The sequence below is a fragment of the Mustelus asterias genome, chromosome 6 (assembly GCF_964213995.1).
Source record: "Mustelus asterias chromosome 6, sMusAst1.hap1.1, whole genome shotgun sequence".
Lineage (NCBI taxonomy): Eukaryota > Metazoa > Chordata > Chondrichthyes > Carcharhiniformes > Triakidae > Mustelus > Mustelus asterias.
In genome coordinates this window covers 97,243,944-97,263,433 of record NC_135806.1, presented here as the reverse complement: position 1 = coordinate 97,263,433, position 19,490 = coordinate 97,243,944, and positions in this window count along the sequence as shown.

Sequence of the window (19,490 nt, the reverse complement as noted above, 5' to 3'; positions counted from 1 at the left end):
AGGAGGAGGGTGCCGAGGCCAAGGAGGTACAGGCCCCACAATTCCTTCGAGGCTCTGTTGGAGGAGACGTGCCGTCGCCGGCTGCATTTGTCCAGGACCACGGTGTGTCACATTTGTGAGGTGCTCTCACACCTGGCACCTCGGGGGAGCAGCGGCCACCCGCTCCCTGTGGACATGAAGGTGACGGCAGCTCTCAATTTCTATGCCTCCAGGTCATTCCGGGCTCCCAGTGGCGACCTAGCTGGGATCTCCCAGGTCTCCATGCACAGATGTGTGCAGCAGGTCACAGATGCCCTGTATGTCCGGGCAGGGCAGTTCATTAATTTTGATGTGGCCCGTGCACAGCAGGAGGTCCGGGTTCTCGGCTTCGCTTCCATTGCCGGGATCCCAGATGTGCAGGGCGCAGTGGATGGCATGCACATCGCCTTGCAGGCCCCCCCATGCAGGGCCGTAGCGATTTGTGAACCGGAAGGGGTTCCACTCCCTGAACATTCAAATAGTCTGTGACCATCGGCTCAAGATCATGCAGGTCGATGCACGCCACCCAGGGAGTGTCCATGACAGCTTTGTGATCCGGCAGCCGGACATCTCTGGGCTCTTTGAAGACCAGCCCAGGCTCCCGGGTGGCTACTGGGTGACAAGGGTTACCCGCTAAGGTCATGGCTGATGACGCCTGTGCGGAGGCCCGAGACCGAGGCGGAGACCCGCTACAACGAGCCCCATGCAGCCACCCGGTCCGTTGTTGAGCGGTGCATCAGCCTGCTGAAGATGCGGCTCTGCTGCTTGGACCGCTCTGGGGGGGCCCTCCAGTATGACCCTGTGCGGGCTTCACACATCATAGTTTGCTGCGCTCTTCACAACATCGCCATCAACGGGGAGACCAGCTGGAGCAGGAGGAGGAGGAGGAGCAGCAGTGAAGGGGCAAGGTGGGCACCCCACCACATGAAGAGCCGGAGGAAAGAGGGCGGGCGGCGATGGCAGGTGTCCGGCAAGGAAGGGCAGTGAGGGACGCCTTGATTGCAGCCCGCTTCACCTAGCTGGTGCTGTGCAGTGAGGGGGATGCAACCAACACACATCCACCACACCCCAGGAACAAATGCAGCCGCTATTCCCCCTCCAAATCAACCTGGGCCGTCAAACCACCACATCACCCTTCCCCTGCTCCTGTCATCCCACCACCCTTTCCCCCAGAAACATCCGAACCTATTAATGTGCCTTGGCTGGCAATGATTGCAAGTCTTGGTTGAAGGCGGGAGGATGATGACAACTCGCTGTTGTGCGCACTGGGATCCTGCCCCTGGTGCAATTCAAGTCTGACTTCTCCCTGTACTCCGAATGCACGCTGCCACCCCGGCCCACGTAGCTGTAAGGGTTGGGGACATATGTTTCTTGGCCAGGGGGCGGAGGGGGGGGGGGGTGGGGGGAGGCATTTGCACCAAGGGTCTGGTGGATGTTGGGGAAGGTAGGACAGGCACTCTATCACGGGCTGAGTCTGCAAGGCTTAACAGACAGCACCTCTATGTTTGGGAGTCAGGAACACTGAGCTGTGCGGGGGTGGGGGGAAGAGAATCAGAGACACATTAGTCACAGCGTGATGTGCAATGAACAGTTTATTGTGCTCTTAACATAAATGATTACCAAACCCTGACTAATGCTGACCTTCACCCGTGCCCTCTAGTGAACTACAACTTTTTAACTTTGTGCTGTCGACTGCTTCTTCCAGGTGCTATCCCTGGATGCTCATCGGAGGTGGAGGCATCCAGCTGTGATGCACGCCCCGTTGGCAGATGTCCCCTGGGTGGCCGGGACCTGGAGGGCCCCGGCTGACTTGCCGATGGCATTGTTTCGGTGCCACCCTGTTCATCTCACTGGCCCTGAGATACCCCAGTGTGAGGAAGGGGGGTGAAATCGGTAGGTCTCTGGGCATCCGGGATCTCCTGGGTGGAAGACCCCAGCATGCGCTCAAGCCCTTTCTCCTCCCTTGGGGTGCCCCGAGGGCACTCCATGGGATGCCAGGGTAGCTGGACTGAGCTCTGGCGTCACCTGGCCCTGCCAGTCCTGGAGGCCTAGATGCGTCTGCCCCATGATGTGTGATCCCTCATCCCTGGCCCCCTGAAACTCAGCCAAGCTCTAGCATTCTGTGAGCAAGCCAGGCTCTGGGGCTCCTCAGCAGTAACCCTCTGAGCCTGGGCTAAGTTGTCGAGGCTCACAGCCATGGCCTGCTGTATCTCCAGAATGCCAGTGAGAGTCCCAGCCATGGCCAGCAGTGTCTCCCACATGCCCGCAGCACCCATGGCCATCGAATGCTGTGCGGCCTGGATGCCGGAAACACACTCGCCCATGGCCCGTAGTGTCTCCAGGATGGCCTGGACCCAGTCACCCATGAGGACAGACCCCTGAGCCAGACCTTCCGCTGCGGTCGCCAGCCTTGCAGTGTTGGCCTGGGCCTCACGCTGTGTCGGCACCACCTCCTGCAACAAGACTCTGTTTGATTCCCCTAAACAGCCTTGCAGTCGCAGCATGGCTGCTGACAGCCCTTCCACAACTCCCCGGGTTTCCTGATGCATCTCCATCAGCCTTGGGAGGAACAAACCCAGAGGCCCGGCAGCTGGCTTGGGGCAGCTGAATCCTGGCCTCCGGCAGACCTCCGTGTACCCAAACCCTCAGATGTGCCCGCCCCCACCCGATGTGCATCAGCAGCTGTGATCTGCTCACCAGATTGTGACCCAGAAGTCTCAACACTAAAGGTACCCACCGTGGTGATCGTCTGTGTTGGTGGGTTGTGTGGTAAATGCCGGTGACGCTTCAGTGGTGCTGCCCTCGGAAGATTCCTCAGTGCCTTCCTCCAAGGTGTCAAGCAGGGGGTCATGGGCAGTTTGCTCCAGAGCAGCGGGGGCGGCGGCAACACCCGAAGGGCTGGGTACCTCTGAGTCCAGAGCTGGAAAAAATAACACACATTAGGGGGAGGGAGGCAAAACATCCCATGCAGCATCGCACTTACTTAGAGGAGGACCAAGGTTGAGGGTGCACTTCTGCTCACTTGTATGCTGTATGCCAACCTGGCTGTCGGTGACCATTCGGAATGGCCCATCACCCCCTGCCAGCTCCATGGCACGCTCCTCCATGCTGGTCAGCTGCTGCAGGTCAGGCACACCACCACCAGTCTGTGTCGTCTCCAGTGCGTTGTGGATTTTCTTTTCCTGTGGGAACATAAGGTGGATAGCAAGCATTAACATATTGCAGTGCATGGTGCGCTATGCGTGCCTGTGTCTCGGACGTTGTGCTGGTAGGTCCGGGGAAAGCGGTCACCACTGAAGGGTGCTCGATGAGGGGAAGGGGTAAGATTTGTTCCTGGGGGAAGGGTCACTTGTTGCATGCCCTTCAGGTGTCAGGGTTGAAGATGCATGCCAAGCATGTGCGGGGTTCCAAGAGGGATGCTCACTCACCCTAGCTGCTCGCAGAAGGTCATTCATTTTTTTGTGGCACTGCCGGCCAGAGCACGGTGTCAGGCCCCTGGCATTCACTGCTTCTGCCACCTCCTCCCACAGTGCTGTGGCAGATGCACCCCTTGCGTTGGGGCCCTGGCCAGGGAGCAGACGATGACGCCTCTCCTCCATGGCATCTAGCAGGTGCTCCTGATCTGCCTCCGAAAATCTGGGAACCGGTTTATGAGCAGCCATCTTTGTGGCGTGACTGGCTGAGAGTCCATTCCTGCAGCTTATATACAGCTCTGGCTTGTTAGGGGAGTGCAGGTGCAGTGAGTGTGGCCGTCAAGGGCCCATTGGCAACAAATACTTGTGAAAGATTTTGAAGGTTACATTCAGTTGAGTGTCATGTATCCCTCAGGGTGCCGATTGGCTGCCATTCAATAGGCTGCTGTGTCCAGGTGGGGGTGCAATACTCTGGGTTCCTAATTGATTGGCTGCTGTGTCCAGAAGGGGTGCAATACTCAAGGCTCCCATTCAAGAGAGGGAATGCTCGCAAGCTGGGTTGTGCATCTCAGCACAACGCGAGTTCTCTGCAGGGCAGCAGTGAGGACAGTCTGTTCAAGGGATAGAGGGACTGCATTCCCGCATTATCCGGATCCATGGGGGCATGAGGTGAGCAGGCAGTCATGTCTGTGTGTGGGGGGATATGGAGGGTGGGTCCAGTGATGAGACCAGCGATGTGTGTTGTGTGTTGCGACGTTGTGGGGGGCAGCGATGAGGCCAGCGATGTGTGTGGGGTTTGGATGGCAGTGATCTGGATGCTGGGAGGTCTTTTTCGCGATCTCCCAGCGATGTGCGCATGCGCGGGTTCTCGCTCATTCCACGCAATTCAGGCTCTTTGGTCCCGCCCCCTCGAGCATTTAATGATGTTCACAACTGGGCCTCTGTATTTGCTACCAAATAAACCTGTTGGACTTTAACCTGGTGTTGTGAGACTTCTTACTGTGCTTACCCCAGTCCAATGCCGGCATCTCCACATCCTCTGCATTGCACAGAGTGTGGAGATTCGGGTGAGAACTGTCAGAACAGTCGCAATCTAGAACAGTTTTCCTGCCAATTCAGCACTTTTGGGAGAATCGCCCCCGCTGTGTTTATTTTTCCCTTTCTCTCTTTCCCTTCTGCACAAAAAGCCTGGAGCCAACAAGTTTACTCTCTGCTACAAAACAAAACCAAAATACTGTCAACGTTGGAAACATGAAATAAAAGCACAACATGTTGGAAATGCTCAGTTGGTCAAGCAGCATCTGTGAAGAGGAATGGAGTTAATGTTTTAGGTCAAGTTGACCTTTCATCAGAACCTCTGTTCAGTTCTGAAGTAAAGTCCATTTGCTACTAGCAAAGGTGCCTGGCCCTTTGTCCCAAGTGTGAGAATTTTGTACCGTGCTCAGCAGGTCCCTTGACTGGGTGGCACAGTGGTTAGCACTGCTGTCTCACAGAGTCAGGGACCTGGGTTTGATTCGTGGCTTGGGTCACTGCCTGTGCGGAGTCTGCACGTTCTCCCTGTGTCTGCGTGGGTTTCCTCCGGTTTCCTCCCATGGTCCGAAGGATGCGCTGGTTAGTGCATTGGCCATGCTAAATTCTCCCTCAGTGTACCTGGACAGGTGCCAGAGTGTGTCAACTTGGGGGTTTTCACAGTAACTTCATTGCAGTGTTAATGTAAGCCTTCTTGTGACACTAATAAATAATAATAATGACTACAGTGGGGAAGCCCGCTAATGATAATGTATGGTAATAGGGTTCTCATCCTTTCCGGGCAGGAGCCCCATTACATCACTGGTTGGGGGAGGGCAGAGATATTGGGAATGGGAAATCCCACCAGCGTGAAAGCTTTTTAGGAATTCCTGTTGGGTTCTCCATCCCCGCTGTTTTGCTGACTGAGGGAAGATGATCGCTCCCTCAGACATAAATATAATAATTTATAAACCTCAAAATTGTAAATCATCAAAATATTTTAAGCACTTGCATGCTGGCTTCATTGGCAGTAATTTCTAATCTTATTTTACTTTGCTAAAACAATTATGTCAATTCTACCTGCACAATCTACTTTGAAAAATTGTTTTATTTACAGTAGTCCAACTAAAATGAACATAATAATGCACAATATCTTAAGTAATTAACAATGTCATGACTATGTGACTTTAAGGAGTTATGTTGCAATTCCATTTATGGTTTTAATGACTGTAATCTGTGTCAGTCATGCTGACTATAAATCCCTCTCTCAGTATTTTGAGTGTCAGTGGCTCTGGGAACAGGTCAGTCAGAAATTATGGGTGATGTTGGAATACCGAAGAACGTGGCAAATCTCATCTCTCCTGCAAAAAATAAACTCCAGGTAGACAGCATAATATTGAAAATTAAATCAAGCCACAAACTATCTTTCTAAATGTTGACCAGTGAAGCAGTTAATTTTACATTGACTGAATATTATTTTAATCAAGTATATAAGTGTAAAGTTTATTTGTTAGTGTCACAAAAAGGCTTAAATTAACACTCCAATGAAGGTACTGTGAAAATCCCCCAATCGCCACACTACGGCGCCTGTTCGGGTACACTGAGGGAGAATTTAGCATGACCAATGCACCTAACCAGCACGCATTTTGGACTGTGGAAGGAAACCAGAGCTCCCTGAAGGAAACCTGTACAGACAGGGGGAGAACGTGCAGACTCCGCACAGACAGTGACCCAAGCCAGGAATTGTACCTGAGCCCTGGCACTGTGAGGCACAGTAAGAAGTCTCACAATACCAGTTTAAAGTCCAACAGGTTTATTTGGTAGCACAAGCCACTAGCTTTCTGAGCACTGTCCCTTCATCGGGTAAATGGGAGTTCTGTTCCCAAACAGAGCATATAAAGACACAAACTCAATTTACAAAATAATAGTTGGAATGCGAGTCTTTACAGGTAATCAAGTCTTAAAGGTACAGACAATGTGAGTGCCCAAGGCTTGCAAAATCTCACTAACTGTCCTGGCTGGAGACAATACACATCTCTTTAACCTGTGCTTAACCCTCTCTACACTCACATTTTCTGTACCTTCAGACCTCCAGATATGTCATGACAACCACCCAGCAAATTCCCGGTGCTCTCATTTTGGCAGCCCCATGGCCCACAGAGAGGCTACCTGGTGGCAATGGCCACTCTGCAGCTTTAACACTGCATTTGGAGTTCAACAATTTCAAATGGGCTGCACTGCCTCAGACAGTTGGAGCATGCCTGAATGAGATGGTCCCAGGCATCGCTGACAACTTAGCTTGAAGCTGCAGTGACCCTCCATTTTGATCTATTTTCTAACCAGTGCCATCCCCCCAAAACACACACTCACACACACCTCCCTCCTCCCGTGTTCTCATGTTTTGCTTTCAGAAAGTGCTGACCCTTGTTCTGCTATTAACACGTTCAGCTATCTGACTTTTATGCCACTATTAATACCCACCTTAGTCTTTAACATTATCATTACCACTCCTTTTGTCTTGTGTCCATTAAGTCTTTGTCATTTAATATCTCCTGAGCTCAAACCTATCCCTGACTTTCTATTTCGCTCCACTCCTCCATTCCCTCTTTGATTTTGATTTGATTTGATTTATTATTGTCACATGTATTAATATACAGTGAAAAGTATTATTTCTTGCGTGCTATACAGACAAAAAATTCCGTTCATAGGGAAGGAAACGAGAGAGTGCAGAATGTAGTGTTACGGTCATAGCTGTAGAGAAAGATCAACTTAATGCAAGGTAAGTCCATTCAGAAGTCTGACAGCAACAGGGAAAAAGCTGTTCTTGAGTTGGTTGGTACGTGACCTCAGATTTTTGTACCTTTTTCCCGAAGGAAGAAGGTGGAAGAGAGAATGTCTGGGGTGCATGGGGTCCTTAATTATGCTGGCTGCTTTGCCGAGGCAGCAGGAAGTGTAGACAGAGTCAATGGATGGGAGACTGGTTTGCGTGATGGATTGGGCTACATTCACGACCTTTTGTAGTTCCTTGTGGTCTTGGGCAGAGCAGGAGCCATGCCAAGCTGCGATACAATCAGAAATAATGCTTTCTATGGTGCATCTGTAAAAGTTGGTGAGAGTTGTAGCTGACATGCCAAATTTCCTCAGTCTTCTGAGAAAGTAGGGGCGTTGGTGGGCTTTCTTAACTATGGTGTCGGCATGGGGGGAACAGGACAAGTTGTTGGTGATCTGGACACCTAAAAACTTGAAGCTCTCAACCCTTTCTACTTCATCCCATTGATGTAGACAGGGGCATGTTCTCCTTTATGCATCCTGAAGTCAATGACAATCTCCTTCATTTTGTTGACATTGAGGGAGAAATTATTGTTGCCGCACCAGTTCACCAGATTCTCTATCTCATTCCTCAAACAATCCCATTTGAAAATCGAATTGGAGGGGAATTTGGCCGCACAGTCATAGTTGTACAAGGAGTATAGTAGGGGGCTGAGAACACAGCCTTGTGGGGCACCAGTGTTGAGGATGATCGTAGAGGAGGTATTGTTGCCTATCCTTACTGATTGTGGTCTGTGAGTTGGGAAGTTCAGGATCCAGTCGCAGAGGGAGGTGCCGAGGCCCTGGCCACGGAGTTTGGAGATGAGTTTCGTGGGAATAATAGTGTTGAAGGTTCTATTCAACAGCATTAAAATCCATCACATTTCCACCTCTTCAGCTCTGAAGAAGAGTCACACAGAGTTACGCAAAACGTCAACTCCGTTTCTCTCTGCACAAATGTTGCCAGACCTGCTGAGTTTTTCCAACATTATCTATTTTTATTTAAGATTTTGAAGGGACCCGACAGGGTGGAGATGGGGAGGATGCCCCCTCCTGAGGCGGAATCTGGCACAGCCTCAAAATGAGGGACAAAATTTCCCCGTCCCACCTGCCACGGGAATCGTAGCAGGCAGGACGGTTCTGGTCTTGGATGAATGAACACCGCTCAACAATCACCAGGCAGGAGTTCCCTTCCTGTTGGAGAACACTTCAGCAGTCACAGGCATTCAGTCTCTGATCTTTGGGAAGCGTTCTCCAAGGCAGCCTTCACGACACACAACAACACCGAATCGCTGAGTAGAAACTGATAGCCAAGTTTCACACACATGAGGATGTCCTCAACCAGGATCTTGGGTTCATGTCATACTATCTGTAACCCCCACGACTTGCCTGGGTTTGCAAAATCTCACTAACTGTTCTGGCTGGAGATAATTCACACCTCTTTAAACTGTGCTTAACCCTCTCTCCACTCTCATTGTCTGCATCTGTAAAGACTTGATTATCTGTTAAGACTCGCATTCCATCATCTTGTAATTGAGTTTGTGTCTGTATATGCCTTGTTTGTGAACTGAACTCTTCACTCACCTGATGAAGGGGCAATGCTCCGAAAGCTTGTGCTACCAAATACACCTGTTGGACTTTAACCTGGTGTTGTGAGACTACTTACTCAAGCATTCTAGTAAAAGGAAGAGGGTGAAATATGAAGCATAGTGAGAGAAAAAATAAGCATAGTGAGAGAGAAAGAACTGGAGGGACTTGGCATCCTTGAACATAGATAAACCACCATGGCCAGATTGTCAGACGATCATTTTCCAATCCTCATTAGATATAGGTGAGGTACCAGAGGATTGGAAGTCTGTGAATGTTGTACTATTATTTAAAAATGGTATGAGGACTAGGCCAGAAAACTATAGGCCAGTCAGTCTGATTTCAGCGATGGGCAAATTATTGGAAACAATTCTGAGGGACAGGACGAACTGTCACTTAGAAAGGCACAGATTGATCAGCCATAGTTCGCATGGTTTTGTAAAGGGAAGATTGTGACTTACTAATTTAAAATAATTTTTTAAGGAAGTAACAAAGTTGAAAGAAGAGCAGTGCATGTTGTCTACATGATCTCAGTAAGACATTTGACAAGGTCCCACATGGCAGACTGATCAGAAAAGTGAGATCTTATAGGATACAAGGGAAGGTGACAAGTTGAATCAAATATTGGATCAGTGACAGGAATCAAAGGCTGATGGTCAATAGGTGTTCTCACAAATGGATAACAGTATCCAGGCATTCCACAGGGCTCAGTGTTGGTGCCTTAGCTGTTTATTGTATATATTAATGATTTAGAATTAAATGTGGGTGACATAATTGGGAAATTTGCAGATGACACAACAATTGGTCGTGTAGCTGATAATAAAGAGGATAGCTGTTGCCCCCAGAATTATATCAATAGTTTGGCTGAATGAGCAGAGAAATGGCAAATGGAATTCAATAACAGTTTTAACAACACCAGGTTAAAGTCCAACAGGTTTATTTGGTAGCAAATACCATGAGCAAACACCACAAATGGAATTCAATCCAGAGAAGTGTGAGGTAATGCACTTGGCAAGGGAATACTCAATAAACGGGTGGATATTGAGAGGGATTGAGGAAGTGAGAGACCTTGGAGTGCATGTCCACAGGTCCCTGAAGATGGCAGGAAAGGTGGACAAGGTGGTCAAGAAAGCATATAGAATGCTTTCCTTTATTGAGCAAGGTATTGAATATAAAAGCAGCGATGTGATGGTGGAATTCTATAAAATGCTGGTTAGGCCACAGCTGGAATTTTGTGTGCGGTTCTGGTCACCACATTACAGGAAGGAAATAATTGCTCTGGAGTGCAGAGGAGATTTACAAGAATGTTTCCAGGGTTTGAAGATTGCAGCAATGAGGAGAGATTTGTTGAGTTAGAGTTGTTTTCCTTAGTACAGGGGAGACAAAAGGGCGACCGAATTGACGTGTACAAAATTATGAAGGGTTTGGACAGGGAAGATAGGAAAGACCAGTTTCCCCTAGCTGAGGGGGTCAATTATCAGGGGGCAGAGATTTAAGGTGATTGGTAGAAGGAGTAGAAGGGAACATGAGGAAAAACCTTTTCACCCAGAGGTGGTGGGCATCTGGAATTCACTGTCTAATATAGAAACATAGAAAATAAGAGCAGGAGTAAGTTATTCGGCCCTTTGAGACTGACCCACTGCCATTCATTATGATGATGGCTGATCATCAAACTCGGTAACCTGCTCCTACTTGCCCCCGTATCCTTTGGTCACTTTTGCCCCAAGAGCTACATCTAACCCATTCTTGAAAAAAAAAACAATGCTTTCTGTCATAGAGAATTCCACAGGCTTGCCCTTTTCTGGGTGAAGAAATTTCTCCTTATCTCAGTCCTAAAAGGTTTACCCTGTATCCTTAGGCTGTGACCCCTGGTTCAACATTCCCCAGCCATCAGGAACATCCTTCCTGCACCTACCTTGTCTAGTCCTGTTAGAATTTTATAGATTTCTATGAGATCCCTCTCATTCTTTTGAACTCCAGTGAACATAATTTTAACCAATTCGATCTCTCCTCATACATCAGTCCTGCCATCCCAGGAATCAGTCTGGTAGACCTCCGTTACACTCCCTCCATAGCAAGAACATCCTTCCTCAGATAAGAAGACGAAATTGCACACTGTATTCCAGGTATAGCCTCACCAAAATCCTGTATAATTGCAGCAAGACATCCCTGCTCTTGTACTTGAATTCTTTTGTTATGAAAGCCAATATACCATTTTTCTTCTTCACACCTGCTGCACCTGCATGCTAACATTCGGCGACTGGTGAAATTCTGCCTTCCTGTTTATGTTAGCAAATTGGATAACCTCACATTTATCCACATTATATTGCATCTGCCATGCATTTGCCCACTCACTCAACTTGTCCAGCTTCTTTAAAGGCACGTCATGTGCCTTCAACTGCACTTCCTTGCTATCAGTCTGGATACAGGTAGCTTTGCTGAGTCTTGAAGCTCAGCCAAGCATTCATAATAAGCCCAGGTAGTGAACTAGATGTCTGGCCATCTGTGTCAGTTCTGATACAGTTCCAACAACTCTTGGCAAGCAGGATTTACATCCCTGGGGTCCTTGACCCAGGGAATGGTTCACAGTGCCCAGTTAAGATCCTTCCTAAAGAGAGGTAATGCAGTGCTTTTATCAGCTCTCCAGCTGATTAGCAAGAGTCCCATCACTTCCATTAAATATCTCTCATACAATTGCTGTCACTGACTCACTAGAATGAATAAAACCCAAATCTAAGGTCCGAAGCACATGATAAAATTTACAACCAAAAGAGAAAATGCTGGAAAATCTCAGCAGGTCTGGCAGCATCTGTAAGGAGAGAAAAGAGCTGATGTTTCGAGTCCAGATGAAACTTTATCAAAGCTGACAGCTCTTTTCTCTCCTTACAGATGCTGCCAGACCTGCTGAGATTTTCCAGCATTTTCTCTTTTGGTTTCAGATTCCAGCATCCGCAGTAATTTGCTTTAATAAAATTTACATTCTTGTAAAAGTCAAATTTTGATACGTAGATTTTTCTACAAATTAAAAACGTATTTTGGATAAAAAGCACTAATTTCTAAGCTTTATTTTTCCTTTAGAGTGTCATTGTAAACTTGGCTTCTACACAGTATCAGCTCAGCAGCAAAGTGTTAATGTGGGTCGCTGGATAATTGTCTTCCTTCCCTAAATCAGAAGGATGTAAGTTCAAGACGTTATGACCCTCTCTTTGATTAAACTACGTAACACTTCATTGCAATAGTGAATGTTTCCTTGCCTGAGGTCGGATCCTGTACATGAACGCCAGAATTTTACCACCCTGCCTGCCATGGGAATCGGAGTGGGCGACGGGCAGTCAATGGGAAGGTCCATTGACCTCAAGCTGGATTTTGCCGTCTCAGGTCAAGCGAGGCCGTAAAATCCCACCCAAAATGTTGGGTTTGACTTTAATGTCAGGCAGATTGTGGGCAGTTGCAAGGCAAAATGCATGAGTTGGAAAATCACTTATTACTTCAGAATTGAGGCCCGGTCTAATGGACCTGGTTTAGATTCCAGCAACAGATTGCCCCAGATGGGCACAGTGCCAAATGGTTATTCTGGAGGCTACCCACTGACACCTGGTAGATGAGAACAATGGCTTCCAGGACCATCTCGCAAGGGCCATGCATTCAGGAAGGAATCACAACAGGGAAGATCTCAGCTTTCCAGGTGGGGTCCAGAGGAATGCTCCTACTTCACTATTTGGCAATTGCATTGCAACTTTATTTGCAATGTGGTTTTAATTGATTTACAGATATGATTCATGAATAACTTTGTACAGTCCACTTGGAATAGTTTTCAAGGTTTGCCAGTACTGAGTCAGCTGATCAAACTGAATTTTGGCATACTCCGATGTAACAGCTGTTCAATGCAATATATAGTTTTAATGGGTTACTGCACTGCACATCATTTGGGAATGAGTGTGGTTCATGGGTTCAGATGTTTTCGATTGATGTCAGATTCTTACTGTAAGCTTCACTATACTTTTATATGTCCATTTTCTTGAAGCACAAAGAGTGAAAGCATGGCAGGAGCAGCAAGAAAACACTCACTTTATCATGTTATTTTGCTGAATACTATACAAATATTTACACCTGCTTGAGAGCGACAATCTTCATTAAGTCAAGTTCCAACATCTGTAATCGGTCATGTGTGTTAGTCATGGCTGGCATGACGATGTGTGACTATTCCAGTGGTAAATGCATCCGGTCTGCCGGTACCATTTTGTGTGCGATGCAATATCTCAATTTTAAGATCATTGCTACTTTAATTAACTTTTAATTCATAGTTAGAGACCCGGTTCTTCCAAGGACCGGCAACCATCGTCAATTTGGCACTCTGCTTAAAAATGCCCCGATTCCATGCTGCTCCACATTTCTCCCAGAACCTTCCAAGCCCAGCGTTTCCAGAAATGTGGAGCACAGTGTCTGCTGGGGAATTCCCTCAAAGCAGAGTAGGGTTGGGGAAGAGGACACGCCTTCTTTTTATGGCACTAGCTGCCATCTAGTTCATTGAATGTTGTGAGTAGATGAGTGAATGGGTGAGAGATGAAAGAGCGAATGGGTCGGAATGTAGGGTGGGTAGGTGGGTAAATGGGTGAGGTGGGTCAGTAGGTAGTGTTGGAAAGGTATGTGGATAAATGGGTAAGTGGGTGTGCATAGGTGGATGAGTGGGTAAGAGAGTGATTTTGATTTGATTTGATTAGTGTAAGAGGGTGAATACATAGGTGAGTCAGTGGGTGGGAAAGTAGATTGGGTGGATATGTTTGCCAGAGGCTAGTCCAGTTTGGTTGGAGGGTGATTTGAGTGGCCAGGGGGTTAGTTGAATCAGGTTGGGGTTAGTCAGGTTGGGTTGAGGGGCAGTTGGAGGGTCAGGTCAGATCAAGGGACGTCAGGGGAGTAATCAGGCAGTCAGTAGGGTAATTGAGAGTGCCAGGGGCTCAGGGTTAGTCGAAGGGTCAGAGATGATCAAGGGTAGGCATGTGGTCTGGGGTAATCAGGGAGCCAGGGAGTTGATTTGGGGGTCCCAGGTTAATTGTGGAGGTTAGTGTCAGTGATGAGGGGTTAGTTGTATTGTATTGATGGGGAGTTGGGGAGTGATTTTGTGCCCCCATTCTCCGTCACCGAGAATAGCAATGGAGGCACAGAATACCATGAGAGTCAGCGACATTCGCGGAGGGCCCAGGAACAGGAATATCTCCCATCAGAAGTCGAGGGAAATTGTCTCCCAAGATCTCGTTTCCCGGTTTTCCTCGACAGTGACGTAACAGGAATACATTTTCATTAATCTGCATGTCATTAAAGGGCCAAATCGTCACATGATCCGCCTCACTGAATATTCAAACCTCACCCACGTCACATCAGCGAGGTTCACAACAGCTTTATGAAGATGGGGAGCAGTCAAGGGGATCCTCCGGGGTTGCCAAGGTAAGTATAGCCTCCAGTGGGAGAGGGACATGCCCAGGAAGTACCCTGCCAGCCTGTGCCAATCAGACAGTCCAACCTGTGCCAGCGGCAGTGCCAGGGCAGGCCTTCTCGGTTGTCCAATTGGGGGGCAGGTGGAGTCCGATTATGTGTGGGCGGGGGACTTGGCAGTGATGAGGAGGTGGGCCAGTCAGTCAGTGGGGAGCACTGGTGATACTGCGCAGTGGTTGCTGGTTGTGGATAATTGTGATGGGGTGGGGAGGTGAAGAGAGCCCTCGATACCTTTGTAGTGGTGGGTGGAGGAGGTTTTACCTCAGTTTAGATCAAGGTACCCTTTAAAGATGGCGCCCTGATCTCTGTGGAGCCGGCCTCACAAGCTCCATCAGGCCCCACCCTGCCAGACTGACAGCATAAATCAAACCTTACCCCTTCCCTCATGCTTCCATCTTGCCATCTTCTAAGTAACCGCATTGTCACATCTTCACCTGACCACTCCGTCTACAGGAACCGTTCCAAGTTTCTGACTCTAATTCAGAGTCAGCGACAGTTGCAGAGGGGCCCAGGAACAGGAATATCTCTCTTCAGAAGTCATGGGGAATTTCCAATCAGAAGTTGAAGCTTCCCAGGCAAATCCTATGTAGATTAGCACATAAGGATTTCCATAGGTACCCAATGTGCATCTTATGCTATACATCCAACTCTGATGATCCAGAGACCAGAAGATTTGGCCCACACTTACAGACTGTGAAATTGCGCTGATTTGATAATACACATCAAAATACACTGATTTGATGTTTATACATACAGATTACAAAGTTAAATTAATTCACTATTATACAAAATGAGTAGTACAGTGATTTGATATTATACATGTATTAATAACTGCCATGAAATTGTCTCCTAAAGCTCTCATCACTTTTGCTAGTTGTTTCTGAGGTTACCATTCATTTTCCCTGGAAATAGTCACCACCTGGCTCTGACACCCCTGCATAGTGGGCGAGAGCAAGAGCTGGCAGATATCATGCAAGACGTGTTGAAAATAGCGTCCGGATGTCTCACTCATATTTCACCCTATTCTCTGTTATTGAATACAGGATAGCCAAAGGGGAGAAATCGGACAGTAATTTCTTCCCAATTTTTTCTAGAATTCTGTTTTGAAAGATTTGTGAGGAAATTTACTACTTTATACAAAATTGTTTTTCCTTTCTTGACCACCAAACTTTCCAAATCTCGTTGCAGCAGAGAGGACAGCTACACCACCTGCTGCTTTGCCACCACCGACAGTCCCTTTAACAACCCTGGATATTAGTCGGGTTGTCTCAGATTTGACTTTCCCTCCACTTTTCTTTCTCCCATGCTGGGAGGAGCTGCAACTGCTATTCGGGAGAATGGATTGAGACTCAGACCTACCCAATCTATGACATTGAACTTCAGTTAATGCCAAGCAATATCACAAAGCATCATAAAAGTTAGTGAACCTGGACCGATGTGCATTTCTTCCTGGCCTTTTGTACTCCTGTTATTTGTCAAGAAGAGCACAAATTAGTCAAACCAAATGAACCAAGACAATTGCAACTGATACATTTCTAACGTGTGCTTTTGGCAATGAAAACAAAGGCAACATTTCGGTTGTATCATATCTGAAATAACACCATGGACAAATCTCAAATATATGACGAAAGCAGTTAAACCAGAGGCTTTGCAGACTGGGGAAAAGTTCAGATGATGAACAAAATCTTAATTCGAGACAAAATGTTCTCATCAGAGAACATAAATTGGTCAAAGGAATTAATTTAAAATACAGTGCAGGCTTTCTCTCCTTATCAGCACCGATTTTCGTCCCATTCTTCCCCCACCCACACTCGTCCCCTATTGTGTAAGCTTTATCATTTTAGTATTCCTTTGCTCTGTTTACTTCTTTTAAAAATAAAAAGATATTTGTTCAATCTCACATAAACCTGATGTTTACTCGCATTGAAAATGTCTCATCAGAAATGCTCAAGGGATTAGAGAAAGGCAGTGTGTTTCTTTCACATTAAAGCATGATAATACATCAAAACTTTGTACAATGTTGTCACAATGACATATTAAGTATACGTTGAAGTATCATGAAAATGTCATATTAATATGTCCCATAGTCAAGTAGTATAAAGTGGCATGAAATTCTGCAATGTAAATAATATTTGTGTGCAAGTCTTCTATTTTAATTCGGCAAAGGAATTAAGTAATAAAATTATATTCTAAGTAATTGGACTGCTGCTTTGTGATCGTACTTTATTCTAATCCAGGGGTTTGAAGTGTGTTTGGAACTACTGCTCTTTAATTGCATATGCCATGTGGCTCATTTGAAATAAAGATTTTAAATAATTTGGTGATTGTAATTTTTTAAATTGAGTTTTTTAAGTACCAGATGTATTGTTTCACAGATGTAAAATCAAGTGCCTAAACCAAGCTAATGCGCTTGGTTCTTTTGCATGTGTCAGCACTAATGGAAGCAGCCTTTTATGAAGTGCCGAATGTGAAGACATTGCTGAACTGACTAGTTTCAGTTTTGATGAATGCTGTTCGTTTTTCTGGAATAAGGTACAAAGGGAGACTTCAAATCGGCCTGAACTTCAAGCCGAGGTTAATGCTATTCTCTTTTAGGCTGAACCACCCACTTTGCTTAAGGTCACTAACTGGGGCCAATCTAGCGCAGAGGGGCTGCTGCAAACTTGGCATCTCCTTGATTAGGCTCCCCGCTGATCTAATACACATACCAGCTCACTTGCCAAGTCAAATAACACATTTAGTGAATTCGAAATAAGATTTAAGTGGGTCGGCACAATGCGGCTGTCCTCTCATCTTTTTACCGAATCCTTCTCTTTGTGTGCCAGACTGAAAACTGCTCTTGTTAGAGGACTTAATCTTCATTTTTTTTTGTAGATTATTTGAAAACAGGTCAATTCAATGTCGGGGCTGAAACCTCCTCCTCCTGACGGAATGGCCCTGCTGCCGTGCTGGTTACATCATCCATTAATTGTACAAGAGTTGAACAAAAACTTGTTTTGTGCAGAGTTTTAAAAAAAAATACAACAATCGCCAGAGCTGAGGAATGAAGCTACTTACAACTGTCGAAGGAGTTTACCTTAACCAGATCTTAACTTATCACTGCACTGGCATCATTAAATTCTGTATCAGGGAAAGCATTTAATATCACCCAAAAAGAATCTATTGCTGCACAGAAATAATTTTAATAATATGTTCGGGAATTATTATTCTCCTGCAAAATGGGACATGCTTTCAGTATCTCTTGCCATCACACTTCTATATCCCTACATCTATAAAATAGAATATCCTGTTATTCACTGCATAACATCACATGCAATGTGGTGTTATTATATATCAGGATTGTGCATGATCACTGATTTTATATTTGCAGACTGTGAAACAGCACTGACTTGATAACGCACATCAAGTTACATTGGTTTGATAGTTATACATGTAGATTGCAAAGTCAAACTTATTTATTATTATGAGGACTGGGTGATTTGATATTATACATTGATAAATGCCTGCCATAAAATTGTCTCTCAAAGCTCCAGCCAGCTTTGCTTTCAAGAGCTGAATTGATTGAAGTATGTAAGATCCTGAACGATCTTGACAAGGTGGACACAGAAAGGTTGTTTCCTCTTGTGGGTGAGTCCAGAACTAAGGACCACTGTTTTAAAATTAGGGGTCACCCTTATAGGACAGAGATGATGAGAATTGTTTCTTTCCCTCAGAGGGTTGTGCAACTTTGGAACTCTCCGCCTCAGAAGGTAGTGGAAGAAGGGTCACTGAATATGACACCCCTGACTGGTGAGTGAGAGCAATAACTGGCAGACACCATGCAAGACGAGATAAAGATAATGACCAGAATTCTCCAGCCGGATTTTCTGGACCCGCCGGCAGCGCAACCCCTCCCCTGGGTTTTCCAGTGTCGTGGAGTGACTTCAATGGGAAATCCCATTGACAGTGGCAGGACCAGAGAATCCGCCAACAGTGAAAGGCAGGCCACCTCCCAACGCCGAGAAACATGAGCTGGGAGGTTGAAGAATCCTGCCCAGTATGAGGGTGCTAATTGCCTCATCTGACCTTAATTTGGACATAAGCCTGAATCTCTATCTTGTGAGTTGGTGTACGCATGAGTCCAGAGTAAAAGAATGGAACAAAGAACAGTACAGCACAGGAACAGATCCTTCCAGGCCCACCAAATCTGTGCCGACACAGATGCCTCTCTAATCTAATATTCTCTTGCCTCTACGTGGTTCATATTCCCTCTCTATTCCCTGCCTATTCATTTATCGATCCAAATGCCTCTTGGACGCTGTTATAGAATCTGCTTCCACCACCTCCTCCAACAGCATGTTCCAGGCATTCACCACACTCTGTGTGAAAAATTTGCCCCTTACATCTCTTCTAAACTTTCCCCCTCTCACTTTCAAGCTATGCCCCTAGTAACTGATCCTTTGATCCTGGGAAAAAGATTCTGATTATCCAGTCTATCCAAGCCTGTCATAATCTTGTAAACCTCTATCTGGTTCCCCCCCTCATCTTCCGACACTCCAGTGAAAACAACCCAAGCTTGTTCAAACTTTCTTCATAGTCCATATCCTCCAAACCACACAACATCCTGGTAAATCTCTTCTGCACCCTTTCCTATGCATCAATATCCTTCCGAGGGTGCGGCGACCAGAATTGTAAACAGTACTCCAAATGCAGCCTAACCAAAGTCTTATACAGCTGCAACACGATTTTCCAATTTCTATACTCAGTGCCCCGACCAATGAAGGCCAGCATGCCATACGCCTTCTTGACCACTTTATCCACCTGAGTTGCCACCTTCAGGGGACTATGGGTCTGCACACCTAGATCCCTCTGTATGCTAATATTTCTAAGGGCTCTACCATTTACTGTATACTTCCCTTCTGCAATAGACCTTCCAAATTGCATCACCTCATATTTGTCCAGGTTAATTTCCATCTGCCACCTTTCAGCCCAGGTCTGCAGCCGATTTATATCCTGCTGTATTCTCTGACAATCCTCCTCACTATCCGCTACTCCCCCAATTTTTGTATCATTTGCAAATTTACTATATAGACTACCTACATTTTCCGCCAAATCATTTATATATATTACAAACAACAGAGGCCCCAACTGATCCTTGTGGAGCATCGCTTGTCACAGACCTCCAGT